This window comes from Alligator sinensis, unplaced genomic scaffold (genome assembly GCF_000455745.1).
Source record: "Alligator sinensis unplaced genomic scaffold, ASM45574v1 scaffold472_3, whole genome shotgun sequence".
Classification (NCBI taxonomy): Eukaryota; Metazoa; Chordata; order Crocodylia; family Alligatoridae; genus Alligator; species Alligator sinensis.
In genome coordinates this window covers 86,319-98,939 of record NW_005842852.1, presented here as the reverse complement: position 1 = coordinate 98,939, position 12,621 = coordinate 86,319, and the positions used below count along the sequence as shown (strand labels likewise).

Sequence of the window (12,621 nt, the reverse complement as noted above, 5' to 3'; positions counted from 1 at the left end):
TCAGCAGGTTTCCTTCAGTTTGGTTTCTAAATGACCTTGGAGAAGGATAATAAGCAAAGAAAGGAACATTTTATGCATCAAATCCATTTTAAAAAGCCTTTTTTTCTACACCGTCCCAAGAAATTCTGATTCTTAATGCCAGCCAAAACCACTCCCTACAGTACACCTGTAACGGAGCGCCCTCAGTTAGTACCTCTGTCTACAAAGATTGTAGTTTTGTTCTGGATATTCAAATCATTCAAAAAGGGACACCAGCAAAGTGAGAGACCATGACCTACTTCAATGGCCTTTACCAAAAACTAGCCAAAATAACATTTTTATATACTGTGAGGATATATAGAGTATAAGAAGGAATAGTATATCATACTTAATTATAAATTATATTTAACTAATATGATGACAGCTGCTTTAGAATGCATTTCATAAAAAAATAAGGTCCTACAGACTAATTATTATGAATATTCAAGTGAGCCACGTTAACGTGAGTAAAAATAACTTTTAATGTAGGGGTCAGTAACCTATGGTCTGTGGGTCAGATGCCAGCCACAAAGGGATTGGATTCAACCTGCTAGGGTCCAATCTGGTCTGCATTTTACTAGGGGACCATTCCCCAGCCATTTGATCCAATCCACATTTTGCTAATGGCACACCAATCACCTCTGACCTCTCCAGCAAGCTGGTACAGCCAGTATGGACGGTTGCTCTTCCTCACTGCAGTCTCTGTCCCCATTGCTGGAGCAGCCAGAGGGGAATTGTGGCCCATGGCACCAGTCAGGTTGCAAGCTGTGGTCTGTGTTTGCAAAAGGTTGACAACCTGTTTTAAGGCATGGCCATGCAGTTTGGGAGTTATGGTACAACAAAGGCTGTAGCTTAAACATTTCTATGTTCAGTCTGTATGTGTGCTGAATGGACAACAAAATGTAAGTGGGATTTCTTGTTTAAACCTCAATTATTGCAGAAAGGAGAGAAATAGACCTTTATTCAAAACAAGTTAATGATGTTTCAGAATGTAGATATTTTAAACCTACAATAATGTTGGTGCAAGCAGCTGCCAGGGAGCTTGCCCAAGAGTACAACAACAACAACAGAAGCTGTGAGTTTTCCCATTCATAATGTAAAATATACAGCAAAAACTCTTCCCTCCATACTTGTAACTATTTAGCCTCATTAAGATTCTACACTGTATGACATTTTTAATACAGTTATCTGGATTACTTTCTAAGGCTCAGATTTTCATCATCTCCTCAACCTGCTTGTGTGAAGGGAAGTGAGTACAGAAAAAACATGGTACAACCTCACACACAGAGGAGACAAGCAATGTTGCATGTTCCCCTTTCTGCATATCCACCTCAATCTTTTCTACAAAAGAAACAAAACAGAAGCACATATAAACTAAAAACAAACTCAAAACTGCAACCAATAGACTGCATAAAAAAGAGAACTTGAATGGCAGCTGCACTAAATAGTACATATCCTATAAAAAGTTCTGAAGGAACCACTAGGCAATCCACTTTTTCTTAAGAATGATGGAAGAACCACAGAAAAAGGACTGTAAGTGATATTATCCCCCCCCTGTTTACTCTTTGACCTACCAGCACCCGACAGTTCACAGAACACACCTGTAACCAGTCTGGACTTACAGGCTTGGCAGGACCTAAAGGGGAATGTAGAGGTAATAGCTAGGAATCTGAGCTGAAGCCTTGGATACAGGCTTCCCTATTTTTTTTTGCTTACCCCAGACCTTCATCTCATTTGGTTCATAGGCTGAGAATGCGCTGACCTGCAGTTTTTACAGTATTAAATAATGTTTAGATTAGCTGCTCCCTCCACATACTTATGGGCCTAGAGAAACTGTGCTTAATTTATTTCAAAGCCATTGAAAATGAATCTTAATTGGTAAAACTGCAATTATTAAACAATTCCCTCTTAGTAATATGTTTATTAAAATAGACCATTGTAAAGCATATGTCTTTATCAATTCACTCATCTGAATGAAACAAGTCTAGTTGTAAATATGTCCTTGAAACATATGAAAAATGACAGACAAAAAAATGAAATATTCTTTTAAGAAGGGTTCTTAGCATGGATATTAAAACCATTAGACAATTTGCTCTCCTCTAGTTTGGTAAGCAGGTGGGATCCAAAACAAGCACATCCTAGTCAGAGAAATGAAAGAGTGACATAATGGAAGTTTCTCAACTGCAGCTCCATAAGGGAAGTAAGTGTAGTGAGGATGTAGTAGAACCAAGGAGGAGTAGTTACTTTCTATGCCACAATCCTCTCCACACCCTGCTGAATTCCAAGCGGAAATTCAATCAGGTGTTAATGCTGCTTGAAACTACTTGTGCTGCTCTGAGAGGAAATCAGCCAATCTGAGCACTGAGTTTTGTACTTGGAATAAAGGAATGCAGGATAAAAATGTTAGAATAAAGATGTACTGTAACAAAAACCTCAGAAAACCAGAGTTCACTTCAATGGCATTCTTGCTGTATGCTGCAGCACAGATGTAGAAAAGTACAGTGGGAGGAAAGATCCCACTTCAGAGTATTGTCTGAAACAACAGACAGCAACACTAGGCAAGGTCACATGCAACTGGAGAGTCATCTGCTTAACAAAACATACTATTATTAGATGAAGTTATGTGCCACTTGTGCGCACTGATGGAATTAAAACACTGTCCCAAAATAAATGTTAAAACTGTAGCTTTAGTTGGGTATACAAAATCTATACTTTTTCTGTTTAACCTAAAATGAGAATGTTAAGAATAACAAAAATTAAAACAAAAGTTGTTAAGTACTTAAAAATTCTAAAACATCACAGCTAGAACATTATTCGAAAGCTAACTATATATCTAAAATATTTTAAAATTTAGGTTTAACATTTATAAAACATTACACAGAGCAACTGAAAAATTAAATGAAGCATCTACTTTTCAAGAGACAAGCATTTCCATTGCACGTCTTACCAAAATACTAAAAATTGCTTTTCTATTGATAGCAATGTACAGTGAAATGCATTCCAGAGTCCAGAACCTATTTAGTCTACAAAAGCATGCCACAGACTTCTCTGGGTAAAATGTCACAGCTGAACTGCTAGCCTGGATTTCTTGTACACCCAAAATTTACACTGAATTGAATTAGAGTTTTGCATACAAAAGAACACAGAATGCAATTACTTGACATATATCATAATATGCTGTAAGATCTAGGTCCTGGCTAGTTTAAACACCATGTCTCACCATCACAGTAAAAGTCACCTGAAATACCACTGCTGATAGTTCCTAAATGCATACTCTGAGAGTCTTGAAATAGTATGATTTTGGTGAAAAGAGTTTGATCCTGAAACTCATCTGACAGCTCATCTTTACAGATGTTCAGACACTGCTGCAAGATGTTGCATTGCTTTAGCACTTTTTTGACTATGGCAGATTATTTATGAATGGTTAGGATAGCTCAGGAAGGAGTTCTGTGAATGGTTTGTTTTAACATCTAGTTGTATCCAATTATATCATGCACCTAAATGCTAGAGTGAGGGAGTAGAATGTATATTTAAAGGCCAGATCTTGGTCCCATAATGTCATAAAACTGAACTAACTGTTGACTTCCAGTGAGATCTTATTTCATTACCTGGATTACCTTTTATAAAGCCTATGTCCCCTAATTAGTTACCTGATTTGTTTTTCTGTCTCCTACCCACCTTGCTTCTCTCAGCAGTTCCTCCCCCTTTCATTGTCCTTTGTAGTCTAATCACTGCTTCCTATTTAGCAGTTCTGCTTCCTGTTGTCCATTCACAGCACCTGATGCAGCATGCGCTCAGCTTACAGAAACGTCTGTTATACACCACTGGTTTAATTAGTCTATAAAGGTGCAAATCTACCTTGCCTTCTTCCAGGAGGGATCAACATTCTGTTCCTAATGAATAAAGAAATGTAAACAGAGTCTACATTACCCTCACCTACCCTGCTTTCTGCCTGACTTCAGACTAACACAGATAACTACTTCTTTCTGCTAATGGACAGCACCACACAGTCGAATAAAATGGGCTGCAACCAAACTTCCTTAGGATATGTACCGATATCTTCTTTCTTACCAGATGCAGGTAGATGAATATCATACCTACGGGACTCCAGTGACCAAACCTCTCTGTTCTACATACAGCCTGTTCTGATAAGCTGTGCTTTACTCGTTGAGTAACCACCACCTTACCAGTGTAGAAGCAAATGAGATGAACACCAGAGTTGGAAAACTAACAGGATTGAGCCACCCAGACATAATAGCCATTTACCAAGAGGACATCTCTGCATCCAGCCATAAAGCCTATCACAAACACCTTCAAACCTTAAAAATAAAGGAGACAAAACTCTCTCAACTTACATGCTCCAACAATAGCCCTACAATCCAAGGTAATATCTATCTATCCAACTATGCCCTCAGCCCAGCTGAGATGTCTGTACTATCCTGTGGTCTTTCTTTCTGCCACACTACAGAACTCAATAAGGTGCAGCTCTGTGAAGACCTCAAGACTTTTTTTCTGCTGCTTAAGACTAAGGGAATATTTCCATGACAAGGAGCCAAACAACAATCAACCTACTAAAGACCTGAACCCTACACAGAACAAGAGGGACAGCTCCTGGACTCTATGAGGGCAGCAGCCCCACTCTGGACCTGTACGTGAACTGTTTCCACCTCCACACCCAGTGAGACTCGCCAAAATAATGCTTATATTATGACCACAGTCCTGCAGAATGGAAAGCCATACTCAGCCTTAAAAAACAATACTGACATCCTGATACAACAGGATGATAAAAGGGGTGCCACAGTTGTTATGGATAATACAGCATGCATACAGGAGCTGATAGGCAACTTCCCAACACTGAGTTTTACAAACTCCTGACCAAGGCTCCCGTGGCACAATACCAAAAGAACCAAAACTCTTAAAGAAACTACCTCTAGAAACAAAGGAGAGGATTAAAGCTTCCACTTCCCAGGGTCCCAGGGGTCCTCCCACAGAGGGCTTACTACCCAAGATACACAAATCTGGCAAATTAGGGTGTCCCATTGTCTCTGGCATTGGCATTGGCATTGGCATTGTCACAGAGGGCGTTTCTAGGTACGTTGATTCAATCCTATTTCCATAAGCTAAAGGAACTGCCAATTATCTGCAAAATGCCACAAATTTCCTAAAGAAAATAGCATCCGCTGACAAGCTTCCACTTAACACCATATTAGCTACTATGGATGTTTCTATATACACCAATATTCCATGAGGATGGATTACAAGCCATAAAGAACATTATCCCCAACAAGGACACTGTTTCTGTTTCCATCTCACGCTTCTCTACCTATGAACGAACAGTACTACTATGGGCCACCAATATGCCAATATTTTTGTGACAGACCTTAAAGTCTGCTTCCTCCACAGCTACCCTCTCATCCTTGTGGCATACAAAGGTACTCTGATGACTTCTTCATTACATGGACATATGGGAAATTCTACTAGGACTTCAAAAACTTCCATTCCTCCACCAAATAGACTCTGGAATATTCCTCCTAGCAAATTCATTTCTTAGATATCACTGTGAAATGTTGTAATGGCCATATCATCATCACACTGTCCTGGAAACCAACCAACCACTACAGCTACCTCCACGCCAGCAGCTCCCATCCATCAAGCACACCACTAGATCCATCATCTACAGTCAAGCTCTGCGTTACAACTGTATCTGCTCTAATCCCACTTATCATGATGCACACGAACAGGATCTGAAGCAGGATTCCTACAATCGCAATGCAATCCTAAATCAACACAGCCAGATCCAGACACCACTCCAAACTGTCACAACACCCACCCTGAGACAAGGGCAACAGAATCCCCTTAGTTGTCACCTACAGCCCCCAGCTTGAACACCTCAGACACATTATTAATGTCCTCCAACCCCTCCTGGAAAATTACAAACATCTCACGATACCCATGGGGGACAAACATATCCTGGTTTACAGGAAGCTCCCCAACTTCAAACAATATCTCTCCAACAACACACTACTTAACTACTCTTCTCACCAAAGCACAAGATCTTGCTCTGAGCTCAGCTGCCAGCTGTACCCCCTCATCAACACAGATCGCATCATCACTGCACCAAATTACATACCTAGACTTCATTTACCTGCACCCTTATGAATATCATATATGTTATCACCTGCTTACAGTGTCCCTCTGCTATCTACGTTGGACAGACATATAAGAATGAACACCGAGCTGCCATCAATACGGAAGACAGACAAGCCTGTAACCGAGCACTTTAACCTCCCCGGATATTGCATCACTGACTTCAGAGTGTCTGTTCTTAGACAACAAACCTTTAAAAACAAACTTGAATGGGAAACTGTGGACCAAGAAATCATCCACAGACTGGCTTGGGTTAAGTATGGGTTCAGTATGGTCTAAGCCAGGGGTGGGCAAAATATGGTCCACAGGCTAAATCTGGCCTGCCTACTGATTGGATCTGACCCACGGTGGGGGCTCCCAACAATTGGTCGGGTCATAGTTTCATAGTTTCGTGGTTGGTAGGGTCAGAAGGGACCTGAGGAGATCATCTAGTCCGACCCCCTGCCGTGGCAGGAAAGAGTACTGGGGTCAAACGACCCCGGCCAGATGTTCATCCAGCCTTTTTTTAAAGACCCCCAGGGTAGGAGCCAGCACCACTTTTTTTGGAAGTTGGTTCCAGGTCCAAGCTGCCCGCAGCTCCCCACATGGTGAGCTGCACTGGGGGCAGCCAGTGCTGTGCTCCTGCCCATGCCCACTGGTCCCAGTCCAGGCCAACGTGCACAGCTCCCGGCAGGCAGCTCCAGTGCAGCTGCAGCCACCTGGGTACTGCTTGGCTCCCCTTGACTTGAGTGGCAGCTCCTCCTCCTGCTCCTGCCCCTACCGCACCACTCCAGGTGGGGAGAAAGCTTCAGCCAGGCGCATCCTGCCCCAGTGTGCGGGACTCTGGCTTCAGCTCCCGGCTGCCTCCCACCTGCTTGGCTGTCCATGCCAGGTGGGCAAAGTGGATAGAAGGCAGCTGGGAGCTGGAGCTGGAGCCCCACACAATGGGGCAGAAGACATCTGGCTGAAGCTTCCTTCTTGCCTGGAGTGGCTTGGAAGGGGCAGAAGGAAAAACTGCTGCTGGAAGCAAGGGGAGCTGAGCAGCACCTAGGCACTGGGAGCAGCCCCGCTAGTAAGCTGTGCACGCTGGCTTGGGCTGGTCCAGTGGTCACAGGTGGGAGCAAGGTGCTGGCTGGCTGCCCTGGGTAGGAACGGGAGGGGCTCAGCCCCATGCAGAGCACCATGGGGATAGCTGCATACCATGCCACCTAGGTAAGCTCTGCTACATGTGCCCCCTGCCCCCTCCTCCCTCCCCGCACCCCTGCCAGTTCTCAGAACCTAGCACCCAGGCAGCCCCCACCCCTTACACACACACACACACACACACACACACCCAGGGCAGGGGCATGCAGGGAGCAGATTGTGCCTCTGCCCCAGGCCCCAGCCCTATGCTGTCACCCCCTCCTCCCCTGCAACCCTGCCTCATGATAATCCCAGTCTCGCCCACCCATCCCATTCCTAAACATCTCTCGCTATCCACCCACTCCCACATAGGGAGCTTTGGTGAATTGTTGCAAGGGAGGGAGGTGAGGGGCATGCTAACCCAGCCCGTAACAACTCAACAAAATTCCCTATGTGGCCCCTGGGCCCAAATAACTGCCCACTCCTGGTCTAAACCAAGACTATGGATTCTTATCCCATTACCTGGATTAGCTTTTTTAGGACCTATGTCCCTCAATGGGTTAACTGCTTTGTTCTTCTCTCTCCTACCCACCATTCCTCTCAGCTGTACCCCCTCTTTTTTCCTCCCTCCTTCCCTACCCTTTGTATTCTAATCACTGCTTTCTATTTAGCCACTCTGCTTCCTACAGTCCCTTCATCACATCTGATGAAGTACACTCTGTGCTTACGGCAGTTTATGCTATATACATCTCTGATTTAGTTAGTCCATCAAGGTGCAAATCTACCCTGCCTTCTTCAAGAGAGAGAACCAGTCTGTCCCTAGTGAATAAAAAAATGTAAACAGTGACCTCTATGTAGGTAATGGTAAAATAATCACCCTGGAAACAACATTACCCTCATCTCCTCCATACAATTCTCATAAACCTAAATGGGAGTTTTGCTCAAAAATCAAGAGTGAAATATAACCGACATCTGGCAAAAGCCCAATTATGAAAACCCCACCCACACTCAGATCTGCACAAGGGCTGCCAAGGCAAGCAAAGCAAATTATACTACTCTTCAATAATGTGTGTTCAGTCACTTAATCTTTCAAGTACACACTTGCAAAAACACTAATTTAAATGGGATTAAAAAGGGTAAAGTTTGACCACTAATGACAAACATGCCTTTTGCACATTACCAGCTTTCTATAATGAAAGTAAATCAACAAATCAACTGCAATATGTTACAAATTAATATTTCATATTTCAAAAGATTATGGATCCAATTCTGCAATCCTGACTTCGAAAGTACCAGTGATGGCACCATGATTACTTGTATATACATAAATAAATTCTGTTCATGCTGAAGTTACATGATTGAGCTACTTAAGAGTTAGTTTTTTCAACACATAATAATAAAAAGGCAGTCATCTTTATGTTATTAAACCTGAGACCTAATCATTAACCCTAATCCATTATGCTAGATATTACATGGATACAGAACAAAAAAGATATTCCCTATTCCAAAGTTTCCTGTTTGTAAAGCAAGCATGGAAATCAGGAAGAAAGCACCTTTTTAATTGGAAGATTATTAATGTACAGTGAAAGTGATTATTCAGCAGCAGTTGGTTTATTAATGAAGTAATTCATGTTTATAGAGTTGGAAGGAAACACCTTGAGAATTAAATTTGACCTCCTGTGTAACACACACCATGGAACCTTGATGAATTAATTACTGTTTCTATTCCAACAGGAATTGTTGAACTAGAGCAACTCTTTTAGAAAAAAAACATAAAATGTTTATTTAAATGTTTTCAGTGATATTAAATCCATCACAAGATCTCATCAATTGTACCAATAGTTAATTGCTCTCACCTTAGGTGCCAACTACATGGGGGCCCAAGGACCCTGGTCCCTCTCAGGAAGAGAGGAGGGTGACCACCCATTCCTAACTGGGTGGGACCAGTACAGTCCTGAAATAGGAACATCAAGTCCCGGTCCTGGGCTGCATGACTCTGGGACAGCATTTGTCCTGGATTCCTAGTATGGTGCAGGGATCCAGGTTTTCCATTCACTGCAGGGAACAGCAGGTTTTCCCTTGCAGGCTGGCAGATTTCCAGCCTTCAAGGGGCTGCAGGAAGCAGGACACAGGGGGCACCACATGCATGTGCATGTGCGCACATGCACATGGCCAGGAATACAGCCTCAGGCAGCAGTGAAGAGCAGCTCCCCCAGCTGCCTGCAGGTAAGTCTATGGAGGGGGAAGCAGATTGAGGCCACCATGGTGAAGGAGAGGGGCAGAAGCTTGGCCTGGGCAATGCATGGGGCCCAGGGCCAGGGCAGGGGCCAGGACAGAGCCAAGGTTGGCTCATCCAGGAGGCAGGGAGGCTCCCTGCCACTGTGCAAACTCCCAGGGAGGGGGGGAATGGGGAGGCACATGCCCCCCACATTTGTTCATGGGGCAGGGGCCGATCCGAGCTTGAGGCTCCCCACCCTGCTGCCCTCCCCCCAGGAGCTCCATGCCAGCCACACCTCCATAGCAAGGCGCCCCCCTGCCCACCAAGCAGCAGTGGGGGAGGTGGCATGGAGTTGTACCCCCTACTGTTGTCCAGTGGGCAGGGGGTGCCACGGCATGATAACGTGGCCAGCACAGGGCTTCCAGGGGGAGGGCAGCAAGGTGGGAAGCCCCAAGCCCACAGTGAGCAATCCACATTTGCCCTACTCCCCACCACGGGCTCCACTCAGCTATGCTCCAGCCATGCCACATGGGAAGGGCATCATCTTAAGACCTTCATAAAAATAAAAGTTGGTGCCTATGACCCTCACTGTTAAAAGTTTATACTTAATTACTAGCCTGATTTTTTCTTGCTTCTAGTCACTGGGTCTCATTATCTCTATGTTCTCAATTACAAGTCACAGGCAGTCACCCCTCATAACTTTCAATGGTAGGAACCACCTATGGACAAACTCTCCCCATTCCACCAGGATAGACAGGGCAGAGTTCTGGAAAACCCTGATATCTTGAATCATGCCCAGCCAGCCAGCACTGATGTGTGCAAATTGCCTGATGTAGTCTACACAGGGCATAGGGTGGCGATGTGGGTGCCATCTTAGAAATACCATAAGGGCCAAACCAGCCTTAACCTCCTGCCAATCAGCAAGGGAGGTGGGGGCATCTGGGGTGGCAGCACTGGATTTGTCAGCAAACATACCTCATGCACTGCCAATCCCACCACAAACTTGCCAACACCAAACTGACTGGTCACAAACTAGAGCCTGTTGGGAGTTGCAAGTTTCCATACAGCAATGGTCACATGCTTCTCCACAGTCAGGGGCTCCCTCATTCCAGTGGTTTGCTGCTCCAGGCTGTGGGACAACTTAACACAGATCTCCAGGCCTGCTGCTTCAGCTGGAGGTAGCCCAAGCCATGCAGAAATTCATCCACCAATGTTCATCATTCCAGGTGGCCAGGCAAATGCACTTCCCCCAGAACGTTGCTGCTCATCTCTCTGGACCAGAAATACCATTACACAGTTTGGAGTTGCTTCCAAAGCAGCCCAGACACAATGGTGTGTCATACGGCCTCAGGCTCATCTGATGGTGTCGCCAGAGAAGAAAAAAGTAAAGGAGGTTAAGACACCTTCCCATGTCCCTGGCCATGTGGTCTTCCACATTCCCAAACATGCCAGCTCATACAGAGTGCAGATGGTTGAAGCCATGTTTGAGCCTGCTTTGTGCTCTGACCAGTGCAGCAAGATCAGGAGCTCCCAGTGCTGGGCAACCGGGGGCCCGCAGCAAATGGGTTAGAGGGGGCCAGCATTCTCAGGGTTAGAGGCACAACTGAAAAGCTGCCCAGAGCAGAAAACCAGCACAAGGGCAGCTCCCAGCACAAGGGCAGGGGTGGGGTCCCTGGGGGGCTAGCCAGTTGGTGCTTTCTTCCAAGTTCAGGCATCCTTGGGACTCTCTGGGGACCAGGCCAAGGCAAAACATGCTGGGATGTGTGCTCTCACCAACCACCTAGTGGTGAAGCAGTAGCACTCCATGCCACTACGCAATGAATAGCATGTGAAATCAACAAGTCTGTCTGCATCTGAAGCCATACATTTTGGATCCAGTAAAAACTTCACAACAATCTGTCCTACTAAAACTGTTTTCTGTCTGCACCCTTAAATTAAACAGCTCTCTGCTATCAGAAGTCATCTCCCTTTTTGGGGTTATAAAGAGGGGGAGCGCACTGCCGGGTTGGTCAGGATACTCACAGATTCCGTAGCCTGGTCCAACCGGTTGGTCAGAAGTCCCGAGCTGGCATCCGGTACAGAAGTGGAGCAGCATGATGTGCCAAGCAGGCTCCGCTGCTGCTGGGCGGGAGCAAGGACGTGCCCCGTGTGGGCGAGGTGGTGTCTGCTCCAGTTTGCCCGCAGTGGCGGTGCCTGTCTGGCCACCTGCCTGGTGCACCATGCCACTGTGCCTCCCTGCCAGACTCCAGCCCAGGGCTTCTGACCAACCAGCCAGGACCGGGCTATGGAATCCATGAGTGTCCTAGCCAAATCCGGACGTGTGGTCCCCTTCATTGTAAATCACGATCAAGTCATTTCATAACTTTCTCTGGGATAAACTAAATAAGTTAAGCGTCTTCAGCCCCTCACTGAAGCAGGTGTTCAGGACTTGTATCATTCCATTATCAGTCTTTTCTAAGCCCATTCCATGACTTCTAATGAGAACATCTTAGAGAAATCATTTATTATCTGATGGGGGGGGGTTCTTATTTTTATTGTACTTAAAATAGATTTTACTTTGCCTTTATTTACATATCCTCAGGACTGTGAGCAAACTACATAAAAATAATTTTAATTACAAAATATTATGTATAATATATTGAGCATCATTCACTTGGCTTGAACCAACAGAAGGGAATTGCTCAGTGCACATCACAGAAAAGTCCAAGAGGAGCTGAGAGCAGCTGCCATTATGTCAGATTTAGCCTAAAGTGTGGTGACCTCTCGGATCAAAGCCAGCTGCAAAATTATCTCAACAGTTAGAAAGTGAAAACATAATCTCTAAAACATGATGCCGTTAGTGTGTTCTCAAATCAGCAAAATATGAGTACATTCCTTCTACTGAGATGACTAAAAGAATGGAAGAATTTAGCAATTCTTTGCTAACTTCTATGCAGACTGCCTGCTCTTTTGCTTTTCTTTTTATTCTTATGACTTCCCCGCTCTAATTTGTCTCCCCGTTTTTCAAACAGACTCATGACCCATTCCAATAGCATCAAGCGGGTGGTTTTAGTTTGTGTCTGGTGTTGCTGTGTCTTGCCCTCCCATCCTCCCGGCGCCGCTCCGCTGGCCACCGGCTGCCCGGGCGGGGCGGGGGG

General features: G+C 45.0%; 1 protein-coding gene across 3 annotated transcripts in view; it reads right to left on the bottom strand.

Moving 5' to 3' along the window:
• Window positions 1–12,621, bottom strand: part of PLCE1 (phospholipase C epsilon 1) — a 336,566-nt gene that overhangs the window by 322,796 nt on the left and 1,149 nt on the right. Inside the window, exon 1 of one of the 3 annotated variants that reach the window (XM_025191704.1) lies at window positions 10,460–10,788. The exons of the other annotated variants lie outside the window; for them this stretch is intronic. The gene's annotated coding sequence lies outside the window, so the exon portion shown is untranslated. Of the gene's footprint in view, window positions 1–10,459; window positions 10,789–12,621 lie in introns of those variants that run through there. 3 annotated transcript variants of the gene reach the window in all.